Raw genomic sequence first — 13,879 nt, 5'->3', positions numbered from 1 at the left:
GCATCTTGTCAAATCTGGTTGCAAGATTAAGTTTTCTGATTCTGAATTCAATATTACAACCCTAAGGATATAGAAAACTAATCTGATACATTTTATGTTTTGGCTCTGAGACTACAGTTGACAGTAAGTGAAATGAGTTGGAAGTGCTTTATGCCTATTAGAAAACATACTTTCATTTGCCATACTTTTCAATGGAATGGAAAGGAAAATACTGCTTTCTTATTCTGAACAGTCCAACAAAAAAGTAACAGGCACATTCTATATTCAGAATAGGAACCAAAATGGTAGATTCTAGTTAGCTGGCAGTAAGTGAACTCTGAACCTGTTCCAGTTAAGTAAATCCTGATACAAATCCTGTTTTAGTTTGTTTTCTTTCATTTTAAAACTTTTTGTCCATGAATTACCTAGTAAAATATAACATAATGTTTTAAGCTTCTTTACTTCTGCTAAACAAAACCACCTGTCAAGCTCTTCTTAAAGGTAGAATGAGAAAAAGGGAGAAAAAAGCAGAAAAACTGAAAGGAAAGTGGGACCATCTGAAAAAAGAGTTTCAACAAGAATATTTGGCTTCTTTAGCCCCCTTTACATTACAGTTGAAAGTTTACTGGTTTTTAGAGATATGTAGTATGTAAACATTCAGATAGCTCTCTTCTAATCTGAGGTAAATTCAAATAATATTCAGGTTAAGGAGAATAAATGGTAAAGTAAGACTTTGTAATGAAAGAATAATGGAGTCAGAAATTAGATATCTTCAGTGTTAGATGAACAAGCTTGTAGCACAGAAAATTATAGACTGATCATGCTTCCCTGGAAAACAACAGGATATTTTATTTCCTTCTAAGAGTAAGGAACAGAGTTACAGACAGACAGAGAAATCTATCTGATGTTTTGGTTCTTTTACAAAAAATGACTGATATATTTTAGAGTGATTGTTGATTTGTTAAATGGTACGTATTCTGTAAGACATATTTTTAGTGGTTCAGAAAGCAATGATTAGTATTGAAATTACCAATTATTATATTATCTATAATCCTGAGAGGAGCATCTATGTTTTAGCTCAGATGAGATTAATTTTATTTTTTTCCAGAGTCACTAGAAATTTTATCCTGAGTCCACTCAGATAAACACTTAAGTTGGACTTGGTATCAGTGCAGTTGATTACAGAATAAAGTTGAACTGCTATTTCAAAATTGGATCAAATAAGTTGGAAAGGATGCTGTTCAATATACTTTAGAGCCATGGTGAGGAACATATGGCCTCCAGATGCTGCTATATACAACTTGGAGTATGGTCATAATGAGAATCTTGGGACTTGTAGTTCAGCAGCATCTGGAGCATCACAAGTACCCCACCCCAAGTGTAGAGAAAACAATATTGCCTACTTGCACATTTCACAATTATAGCAAAGTTTTAGGCTGAGTACAAATACCTCAGGCTTTTAGCTGGCTCTTGTTTAAAAGACCTGCTGCCTTAGCAGGAACTATCTAAGCAGTGTGTTTGTTTTTTGCTACTAAATTCTACCATGCATTTTCTAAAGTGTGCCAGAAACACAGTTGCATCCTGTTAAAAGATCAAAGTGGTCCTGGTCTGCAGAGAATAAGAGAAAGGAATGAATCACTTCCAGATGGTCCAGCGACACCTTTCTGCATACATGATTTTTTTTTTTGTGCTAAAAGAATTAATGTTTAATCTAAAAATGCAATGTTATATCACGGTTCTATATTTTGTAAGTATAAGACAAAGCTAATAAAGCTAAGGCAAAAAGCTAGTAATTAAGTGTACAAATTCTAGTGTGCAAGAATAATTGGCATCATCAAATAGCTTTAGTTTGCTTTAATTAGTTTTATTTTTCTCCCATTCCTTTCTCTGTACAAGTTAGAACATGAGTTTAATGGCTTCATAACTCCCTGTAAGGTAGGCTAACCAGGGGGAAAAATTGCCTGAGGCCACTATCAGTGCAGGGATTTTGTACTTAATTTTTCCACATCTAAGCCCAACACTAGCTGTTAAAATACACCACTTTTAAGACAACCGCCGCATGCATGAATGAATGAATACTAGAGGAATCACTAGCACACATTTTTCTATCTAACCAAGAGCTAACTGAGAAATATTGCTGAAATCTACCCAGTTTGCAATGTGTATGCAAAACAACACCCTTGTTCTTCTGAGTCTTGGTGAGTTGCTAGGATGTTAAGAACAGGTAGATTTCTGCCAAATTATCTGACATAACCACACCTGAACATTAATTAAGAAGCTGAGCATCTAGGGCCCACCCTCTGTGTGCTGAAGAAAACCATGAAAAAATGTAGAGGGAAAAAATATTGAAGCAAGAACATTTGGTCCTTTGGCTGTGCCCATAGCTTGAGAGAAATTTTGTTCAAGGTAGTATCTCAGAATAGAAGAGGGACGATTCTTTGGAAAAAAGGAAATACTAGCATACCTTCCAATTTTGCTAAACAATTCTCTGAACCCACATTTTACATTATGTTGTCCATATAAAGAGTAAAGAAATGCTGCCATTTCAATCATTTCATGAGGTTTATAGACTTTATGGACTGACTTTATTTAGGATGCATTCACTCTTCTTTTGCTTTCCTCTTTCTTGCATTTCCAGCTGTTCCCATTTTTTCTCGTTAACCTGAATACATTTGTTCTCTATCAAACTGGTTCTTCAGAGGGCTGGAGACAAAAAGGATGGGTGAGTGGAAGGCACCAGGATGCCTTTTATCAGTGGCCCATGTGGGGCACATTGACCTCTCCATGGGTAACCAACACTAACCTAACATTGCCTTGCTGAAGAGAAGCCAGAGTTGATGTTTATATGTGCTCAAATTAAAGTAGAGCTCTTGTCATACAAATAGACCCTAATGAAGCCAAATTGCTGTTTAGATGTGCAGAAACCATGCTTAATGCCTATTTAGTCAATGTAGTGAAATCAGAAGCAGGGAGGCGTGGCATTCATGTAGGTGGATCAGATAGAGCAGCACATTAAGGATGTAGGGAACAAGGAGGTTGATAATATTTTTTCTGAAGTTATATTTTTTGGAGGAGGCAAATATTTTCCTGTTTTCCTTTTGTAAGGAAGAACATTAAAATCATGGCTGTGAAACGGGTTCTGTTTCTACCCATTTCTTTGGGTTTACTTTGAAGTGAGTTAATGGTTGTAAGGGTACACAATCCATTGTAATTAGCTTTGCTTGATTTTGCAAACCATGTGCATTTGGGTTATAAAAACACTCCAGCACTGTAAATAGCAATGCTAACAGTATTTTTGTATGGTAAAAAAAATCTTACAACCTGGATTGAGCTGTATATAAAGCCTAAATACAAAATGTACATTAAATAACTGTATGATGGGAAATGGATAAAAAGCATTTTTTATCCTTGCAATAAATGTTTATGATATAAAATGCTAGTTCATTTATGCATCTGATTAAAAAAAACAAATTGTTGATACTGGCTATCTATTCTCCTCCTTTAGAACTTTCTTTTGAATTATTGAGACAACAGTTAGAGAAAACTCTCCTATTGATTACCAGTACCAGTCAACTAAGAACAACTGGCAAATATCAATAGATAATCTGTCATTTTTGATGAAATAGTCATCTCACCTAGGTATCCGGCTTGCAGTTTTATAAAATGCCTGAAGCTATATATCTGTTATCTGAGGCCCAGAAATAGAATATGAAAGACCTTATACTTTTTAATCCACTCATTTCTAATAAAAAGGCATTAAAGTCCATCACAGTGGAAAGTATCACATATAAAATGAAAGTATTTTTATACCCATTCCCAATTAATACATTCAAGTGACGGCTGATTCACCCCATTTGAGTACTTTTTGAATCTCTCTGAAATTATACTTGGAAGCCTCTTGGATTCAAACCTTGCATATTATTGCAAATGCTTCCAAAATATTACTTATGGGGTTACTGTAAAGTAACATCATTCTTGATTCCCCAGGGCCACATTTGTTTGTTTGTTTATTTATTTTCTTTGCAATCATACATAAGTGATCTGTTATTGCCTTCTTCCAAGAACTTTTTTTATATTCCCTATCTAGCCTACAGTCCCAGTAATTTCGCATCTGTATATTAAACAACCCCAATAGATAAATGTCCCATCCCCATATTAAACATGCTGAATCCAGTTTAGCATTTTTTAAAAAAATCCAACATTGTTAGAAACATTAATTGGGAAACCTTGCAGACCGTTATTCTATTATAGGCATTTTCATCCTGGATACTGTACCTTTTAAAAAAAAAAAAAAAAAAGCTTTGAATTGGTTGCATAGATTACTCAATTGTCTATTAATGTTTTAAGAATTGATATTAAATAGATGAGTATTCTAGAATGGTTACATTTCATAAATGGACTAGATTTCATATAGACTGACTAAGCTAGTCTCATTCTGTCAAACAGTGTTAACATTAAAGCAAATTACTATTATATGTGATTAACCTCTGGAATTCCAATACTAATGATTATCTTGTAATAATGATTACTATTTCAGTGTCTTATTTGCATTTGCCCATCTTTTTAGCCCTGCAATATAATGTCATGATTTGCAGTTCTGCAGTGGTATCGTAGTCAGATATCTTGTTTTAAACATTTACATTACTCTGAAAAGTGAGATAAATAAATATATGTCACACCTCGGCTCATATAAATGTTCCATCACAAGAGGAGATCTTGTTTTTTCAAGGAAGGATGATTTAACAATCCACCACTCATCACTTTTCAGAATGTTTATAGTGGCCATGGAAGACTGAAGGAGAAATAAAAACTGGACACTCGGGTTATAAAAATATGATGTCCTTCGGTCCTGTTCTCATGATTATCCAATGTTTATTAGTTTCAGTATGGTGTGAGTTGACTATGTGAAGATCAGTGTCAGCTTAAAGCTAATAAATGATGGTAGACTTTGTGGAAACAACTTTCTTTAAATCAAGCACAGCCCCTCTTCTCCCCATGAAATTTTCATGTGAAAAGACCTTTTAATTTGGTCTTCTTATGAAACAGAATGTGGTAATAAACACCTGATGGGCTAGGTGGTTTTATAGAGTAATATTTTTTGACTTCCCAGTTTAGCCTACAGCCTTAGTATTCTTCCAAGCTCAGACAAAATTGTCTAGATCCTACCACTTGCTAAGATGCCTTTATGCTAATAGGTCTGTGCAAATGACCCAGTCAACTCATGTGATCAAGAGTCAGTGGGCAGAAGCCCAGTCCTACTCCCACATTCAGTAACCATGGATTACAAGTCAACTCAGGATTAAAAGGATATGGTAAATATTTTAATTATCTTATCCTGATTCCTCAGCAGAATTGTTTGGGGACATAAAACTGCTCAAGATCTTTTTTCATCTTTAGTTGTTTTTTTTTTTTAAATTTTCAGCATGTTGATGTTCTGTCTGATCAAAATCAAGATTTAGTTTGTTTATTAAAGTCTTACAAGATTAAGAAGCTCAACAGTACTTCTTCCATGCAATGTACATAGGAAAGCCCTTAAATGTAAATGTGTGGCTGAAGATAAATATATTCACCAATACTGTAAAAGGCCATGGCCAACAATTAAAGATGATATAGCAAGCATTTTATTTTTTCATCAAAGAATTAAAACAGTGAACATTCCTCTTCAAAAACCAATTTGAACTCCAAATTGGTTTCAATTACCAACTGAGTTATTTTGAATACACTATTAACAATCAAGCAGAGTAAACCTAAATAATTATTCCTAAATCTAGTTAGTAACATGCAGATTTGCAGAAGGTTACTGTCAGTTTTTTAGTAACAGGAAAACTATTGAAATAGAGTAAATTATTTTTTTTAAAAAACTTCCTGCAAAAAAAGGGCAAAAGTAAAATACATTCTTTAGTTGGAACCTAGGACAAAGACTAAAGAATTAGGTAAAGTTATCTAGATAAAATATTCTTTCTGCAGCAAATGTTCATTTTACAAAATATTGTCATAACATTCATGCATCTTCTTACAATAATAATTTTAGAGGGGATCCTCTGCTACAAGATATACATTTAAAAAAACACAGAAACTGTTTCTTAGAAATGCTTCAGTTTCAAAGTACAACCATACTCATAAATATAAAAATATGTCTTATAGATACTATTTATGTTTACACTGTGTTTAGCTTCACTTAAACCTCATGTAATATATGACAGAAAATATCCAGCTAACTTATAATAATATACAAATATTAAAGATATAAACCAAGGGTTTCTAAAGTATCAAGGGAGGTTCAGGAATAGCCTTACTATGAAGCAGAATGGAAAGGATGCTGCAGGCAGCAAACTGTCAATTAAATTACCAGAGATTTAATTTATTATATTTTTACTGTTCTGCAAGCAGTACACCATACAAACTTTCCAACTCAAGTGCTGAAATGTTTTGACTCAGCAAATCTTAAGCACAGAGAAACCAACCTTCTCAATCATAATCAACCCAAAAACTAATTTGCTAAGACAATTTTTATACCTGTAGAAAATAGAGAAGAGGAGCCCCAAGGGATGCATTAGGTTCTTAAATAAGACACACAGACACACATCTTTTAACACAAAAGCTAAACAACAGGGGCATTTGACCATTGTTTCAAATTACACAGTTACTGGTTGAAACTTAGATAAAGCTGTATGTAATTAGCTTCATTGGGTATAGGATATAATCTATGATTTTGTTAACAACTATTAGTGTTTCTATATAAAGTTTCACCTTGTAATTCAAAATTATTGAATATAGGCATTGTTGATGTAAGATAATAGGCAATATTTCCTTTTAAAGACAAGACTAGTTCCCTGTTCATCAAGCAAAAATCCTGTATGTGTGATAGGAATGTAAGCAAGTATGTTACATGCAATGTAGCAATACTATTGAACTTGGTTTATCTCCAAAAAAAAAGAGAGAGGGATACCAGATTTCTAGCATACTATATAGTCAGATGGACATTCATTATATCTTAAACATGAAGAAAAGATGCCTACATTCACAGTTCATCAAACAGACAAGATAGATGTTTTGTTTGATAAGAATCAGCCCTTTGACAAAGCATTTAGTGTATTCCATTTGGTAAGATTACTTCTAACAAGCAGAAAGCAGGGAATATTTTCCAAAGGGAATTCAGATGGGATTAGATTGAAACCTAGGGTAATCTATGGATAGAGTAGTAGACTGAACCTAGTTCTGTCTCTAACATCAGTTTACAGACTTCACCTCCCTGTAAAGTGACCCATAATAATGAATTATATCACAACTTACTGAGTGATTGAAACAGGTTGAAAAGAATTTTCCACCACTAAATTAAACCAGATTCAAATAACAGAGGTATGAGCATTTTTCTCAGACAATTACTTGAGCTGGAAGAGCTGCTTTACTTTAAAGAGTTTCATAGAGCAGAACTTCCCAGTACTTTTTTCTCCCATCACTGCAGCCACAAATATGAGAATTTGCCTTCCTAAATCATACTTAATGGTACTGCCTCTGAGAGTACTGAATGGGCAACCCATTCTCTAACATTATACTAATGGTAAAACAACCTAAGATGTGTACTCATGTGACAGTCTGTATGTATGTTGGTAATGCATATAGTTATGAATTACATGATTCTTCTAATGTGGATCCTCAAAGATAAATTATTAAGTAACATAGAACAAGAATGTTACCATTAAGACATACACTGGATACTTAAACAGAACTAGAAATAGCAATCAACTTCAAACAGTAATGTTATTTTGCTTCACATTTATTTACTAACATACAAAGCGTTAAGGCAAAGTACATCTACCTATTGTCAATGAAGTATTATCCTGTATATTTGTTTAGGGCAGAACTTCTGTAAAAGAGCAGACATTTCATATTAAAATGAAGTCATAGAAATCAGCAGATGCCTCTAAAACTTTAAGTATTTTTTCTTAACAGGTATAATAGAATACATTATCTCATCTATTTGCTAGCACATATAATCCCTGCATAAATAAATTCATACACACTTATACACACAACAGACAATAGGCAGATGGACAGCCAGATCATGGGGATCATGAACCTTTTTATCTAATGCATGTCATCCTTTCCTTTACCAGATCTTCTGTTCTATTATATTTGCAAAAATCAGCAAATGTAGAAATGTGCAGCTCAACAGGGGCCCTGAGGCCTGAAGATCAAGATGTTAGGCTGGCTTTGGTTTCCCAAGGGACAATAGAGCCAGAAGGGTGATTGGACACAGTGACCTGTCTGCATGAGATGAGACAAAAACAGGAGAGCTGTAATACTGATGAACTAACCTGTCACTCACAAACTCAGGTTTTGGGGGAAGAAATTATAGCCAGGACTGTGATCTAGTGATATGGGAGAATAATTAAAATAAATTAGATGGTGCTCAAACTAAGGAGAAAGGATGGGAGGGTGTCTCTAACAATAAGGAGATAACAGGAATGGCAGAAAGTATTAGCAAGATTTCTCTATTTGCCAAGTATCAGAGTCTGATTTCAAATGTTTCTGTTATGAATCAACATCAAATGAGCACCAAACTTCTAAATTCTCAAATGCCAAACATTTGGGAGCTTAGTAGCTTGCTGGAGGAGGAAGAGGAATCCAAAAGGAAATTACACAAATAATGTTTTGCTTCCCCTCCAGATAACCTCATCAGTGTCTCAACTATCTACAAACACTTCCCCTGGGCCCCAGTTTGGAAAAGATACTTCAGGATAGCTCTGTATCAAAAAGAAAAGTTCAGAAAATACTTTTAATTTAATCTGATTAAATTAACAGAAACAGTCTGAGTTGGCTATCATTTTGATATTTGTTCTCTGCTTGTTTGTATTTTTGTTTATATTGAGATTTGCACTTGAGTTCTAACTACTGTTTTCTGTTTCTGAAATCAGTTCATATAACATTATATACAGATTTCACAGTCCTGATTGTGTCTGTTCAAATCTAGTTAAGTGGCAGTAACTCAAGCAGCTGTTCATAAAGAAGTCATCTAATAATTGTGGCCCAGAAATATTGATCACTGATGCATTGCTTTAAAAAATAACACCGATCTTTAAAGAACTTTTGAATGAAAAATGAAGTTTTTTCAGATCCCTGAAATTTGGTTAAAGAAGCACTTTTTGAGAAAAAAGATAAATTATATGAAAACTTTTGTTGATTTTCTGTACGTATTATGTATCTATTTTATTTTCAGATATGAAGTTGACTGCTCCAAATCCATTCAAGTAATTGAAATTCCCAGGGAAAATAATGACAATGTTTTAAAATACAGCAGGTGCTTTTTAGAGTTTTATGCACTTAAGACCAACAACCTTTCCCACACACACATCATGCCAATGTGAAAATAAATCTGAGCATTAAAATATAACTTTACTATCTGCATGACTTTCACTGGCAATTCATCCTTCCAAAGATTCAGGTAACTAAAGTGTTACAAGGACTCTCTTGCACCTATATATTTGTGTGGGTGCTTGATGTTTGAAACACGTTTCTCTATTCATATACAGAAATGCATTGTATGCATATATATAAAAAGAAAATAATTTGAATGGGAACATCAGTTAAATATTTAGTCTAGTAAATAATACAATGCATCACTATTTTACATTTCAGTGTGATACATCTCCACTGTATATGGCTCAAATTGTTTCCTTTAACTGCTTAATTTTAATAAACAAAGACAGTGGTGGTCTAAAGTGATTCAGCTAACTTCAATTCATTAAAACAAAGAGTGTAATGTCATCCCTTATTTTCATCTTCAAATCATACATGTAAAATAGCTGTTTTAAACTTTCCTATATGCTAAGGAAAAAGTTTTCTTAAAGATAACATCACAAATTATAGCAGTGTCTGAATCTTCCCTCGCTCTTTCTAAGGAAACTTTTATATGTAAAAGTGTGCTCAGTAGTGAAGTATTTGTTTTACTACTTAGTAAATGTGGGTATGACTCACTGGATTATAAAATCTTTAATATGAAATATTTCTCTATATCCTCGTGCTGCTTTAATATATGCATCTTTGGATAACTAGGGGGTATGGTTAGCAGGGGTCTAGTCTAAACCCATGCAGGAATGATTTAATTAAAATGTATACATCTACTCTATAGATAGATAAAGATAAAGCAATTTAAGGTTATGGTAAACATGATACTACATATCAGCCATTGTTTGTCTCAGCAGCACTATTGAAGAAGCTGGCATTAATAAACCATGTGCACTGTAAGACTCTTTCACACTAACTTGTTTTAAAAAACGATCTTGAAGATGCCCGTTTTCTTTCAATGATGCATCTCTATTTAGAAAACACAAAAACTCTACCATCACTTTAGCAGCCTCGATTGCAATGCCTTTAAAAGACACAAAATGTAAACTTTTAAGAATTCTGAAGCACTGTTCACCTTGCACTGGCTTATGAGCCAGTCGTTAATAAGGTAGGGTTGAGTTCTTAAAAAAATATTAGCAAATGTAAATGACGCCCGAGTCTCTCTCCCCATTGCCAACTGTCTTCTCCCCTCTGCAGCAAGTCTCTCCTATTACTTGAGGTTCTAATTTGGAGCCAAACAAAAAGGCAGTGATGGTTTTTATTATCATTTGATCTGATAAAGCAACACCAGGACAACACCACGTAGAAAACACTGAAACACAGACACTAAGCAGACTTTTCAGGAAAGCATAAAAGCCGAATGAAACATCAAGAGAAGGACTCACACTGACCCATTCGGAAGACAAAGACGGCAAAACGGAAAAGCTCTAAAAAGCAGCTGCTTGTGAGGCCTCTGGGAGATGTCCTTCTGGCATTTCATCACAGCAACCCCACACCAGCTTCACCTCCCTGGATACAGCGAAGGGAGAACTAAACAGAGCTGTTTATTAGAGCTGTTGTGCAGGACTGCATTAGGAAACCCGAGCAGACCACCTGGACCTTTCGGATTGTGGCAGTATGTTTAATTTGCAAGCTGCCCCTTTACTGTTGCACTAGCAGCGGCAGCAGCAAGGGCTTCTACATTTACCCAGCTGAAAACACACATCATCTGGGTTAGGTAGAAAGAAAAAGAAACACAAATTCACAGGCTGGAAGGCTGCAGAGCCAAAGCCTACAGCTGATCTACAAAGAACAGAGAGAACAGAAACTACCACTCTTCAGCTCAAGATTACAAGCACTTTTTCACACTTCACTTCTCCCACTTGCATGTTTTTTCAACCAAAACACAAAGATGGATAAGTAAATAAATTTAGCTCAGGATGCTAAACATTCTAAGTGGGATGCTTTTAAAAAAGTAAGATTTTTTAAACTGCTTATCCCATATGCCTTTTATTGCCTGCCTCCCTCCCTTCCCCCCATCCCCTTCAACACACACTTTATGTTCCATCATTGCTGGTAGTTGAAGCAATAGACAGAAAAATGGTCCTGTAAATATGAATTATGTGAATCATATGGCTTGACTCTGGTGGGGTGGGAATAAAAAGGGAGTTGAGAAATGGCTGACTCCATACCTGACCAATTACAGCTTGCAAAGTCCTCGTGTCCTGCTGAGCTGCAAGATCACAATCCATCATATGTAGTCTTTGAAAAAGAGAATGGGGATTTCTAGCATGCATCTGTCAATCAACTTCTGGACTCCCAACCATCACCAAAGCAAGGGAGGAGAGAAAAAGAAAGTCAAGCTGCTCCATCAAATAGGATGAAATCGTCATGTGACTTTCAGCACTCTCCGGTACACATTCATATACTTTTATATAGCATATGAATTTTCTGCAGATATAAAATGACACTGACAAATACTCAATAGCAAATAAATAAGGTGGGAAACCCTATCCATTCAAGACAAAACACTTACTATAATCTACAGCCTGCTGATTCTATAACCTTACAAGTTTCTTGCTTTCACTTAAGAAGTCCAAACTTTGGAATTATTGTTATATTTATATATGTGAGGATCACTAAAGTGAATTCCTTTACTTCTATTGATTTCTCTTCAGTTAGGCTTTTCCCAAAAATCCTAGCATTCATGCATGCAAAAATTTAAAACTATAATAGAGTTCAAAATTTAGAGATTACCATAGTATAGAGTTAATTGCAAGCTGTAAACTCTTACAATTAAGTAAAGAGTTTTAAATTAAGAGTCACTTTTTGTGAGATGGGCGGTATCTAAATTTGAAATATTAATAAATAAATAAACAAATAAATATTTAACATGTGCATTATATTACATCATCCAGTAACAAATATTTCCTTTCTGAACTGTGATAAGCACTTCAAATATTAGTATTAAATATTCCACTATTTCAAAGTATGTAAATCCTGCTTGCTATATGCTTTCCATTTTGAACATCTGTGGAGTTTGGGTTCATTCATTGCTCCACTGAACTGATCTAAACTGTTGTTACTTATGATGGCAAATATTACCATTTCCTCCTCTGAAATGGGAACAGCTTGCTTTATGTGCTAGTTACCCCTTTGCAAGATAAGATTTGCACAACCATCTGAAATGATTTTTCTTAGCAACACATATTAGAAACGTGACCCAACTCCTCACAGTAAGTAACATTCCAAAGCAATGATTGATAATAAATTATTCCTAATGACTCTTGATGGCTTGGCATTAATACAACCAGTAACATTTTAAGCATATGGGGATGAATACAATAATCTGGTAACACAGCTAATAAATTGTACATGAATTAATGTAGCAAATGATTGAACAGGACACCCAACTGGCCCAAGTTTTTAAAATAAATGTTTGTTTTATAAAACTCATTGGAGATTGCAGAAGAGATAACTTGTTACCAAGAGTAAAAACATCAAGAAAAATGTAAGTATAGTGAAATAGATAACCTCAATAGTCCAGAGATCTATAGTGTTTAATTCTATGTACTCAGTAAGATTTGAACCTCTGTCCATTAAACAGCAAACTGCTTTTAAAATCAATTATAGCAATATAAGAAGTGGACTCTATAATCATAGCTTTTGTACTAATTTACTTATTAAAATTCTTGGGCTCTTGTTCCTTTTTTGTCTGCTGAAAAGTTTTTGCCTCCCAGTGAGTTTCATGCATCAATCAATTGTATCCACTTATTTCAGCGCTCTTGTGCTTTTTTTTTTTTCCCTGCCATGTGGGTTACAGTTAAATTATCAATCAATGATTGAGGGTTACCTCTGTGAGTTTATGCACCCACAGCATAATCAGAAGGAGGATATTGCACCAACTGATTACATTCGCACTGGGCAAAAACTTCTTGCACGTGAGATTTTAACACTACTGGCAGGCAAAAAAGCAACAAGAGCCATTTCTTGTCTTGATAACTGCCTCCTGAAATACAGTAGACTTGAGTGGAGAAACATATGGAAGGAACTAGATGATTTTAGATTCTGGGTCCTGATATGATGAGGAGGACGTTTTCTTATGTATAGACCACTCTTCATCCCAAAGGAAGAAACTAGGAATTTTGACATGCAATGGGACTGGGACTATGACCTCTGCTCTTCCTTGTCTATATTACTGTGCATTAAACATGATACCAAAACTGGGATATACATTCAATAATTGAGAATCCTTCATCCACAAAACCGGGCTTTAGAAACTATTGCCTGAATAGACTGATAGTTTAATGCAATGAATTTTTAGAATAAAACATGTAGTGGAAGGCAGGGATTCACTTTCACCTTTATGTTATTTCTTATATATAAATCCTTCCTGTTTGAACAATACTTTGGAAATACAGGAAGCAAGAGCTGACTGAACCAGAGAGAATCTATGCTTGAATGGAATGTAACCTTTTTGCAGGCCTGCCCAGTAAATGACCTTTTCTAGTGATCATGATGGATAATGGGCTTAATGAACTATATGATGAATACTCAGTCTAATGAATTACAT

This window comes from Python bivittatus, unplaced genomic scaffold (assembly GCF_059951505.1).
Source record: "Python bivittatus isolate LINGU-HERP-01145 unplaced genomic scaffold, Pbiv_v1 ctg000610_np1212, whole genome shotgun sequence".
NCBI lineage: Eukaryota > Metazoa > Chordata > Lepidosauria > Squamata > Pythonidae > Python > Python bivittatus.
Note: the sequence above shows the minus strand (reverse complement) of the source record.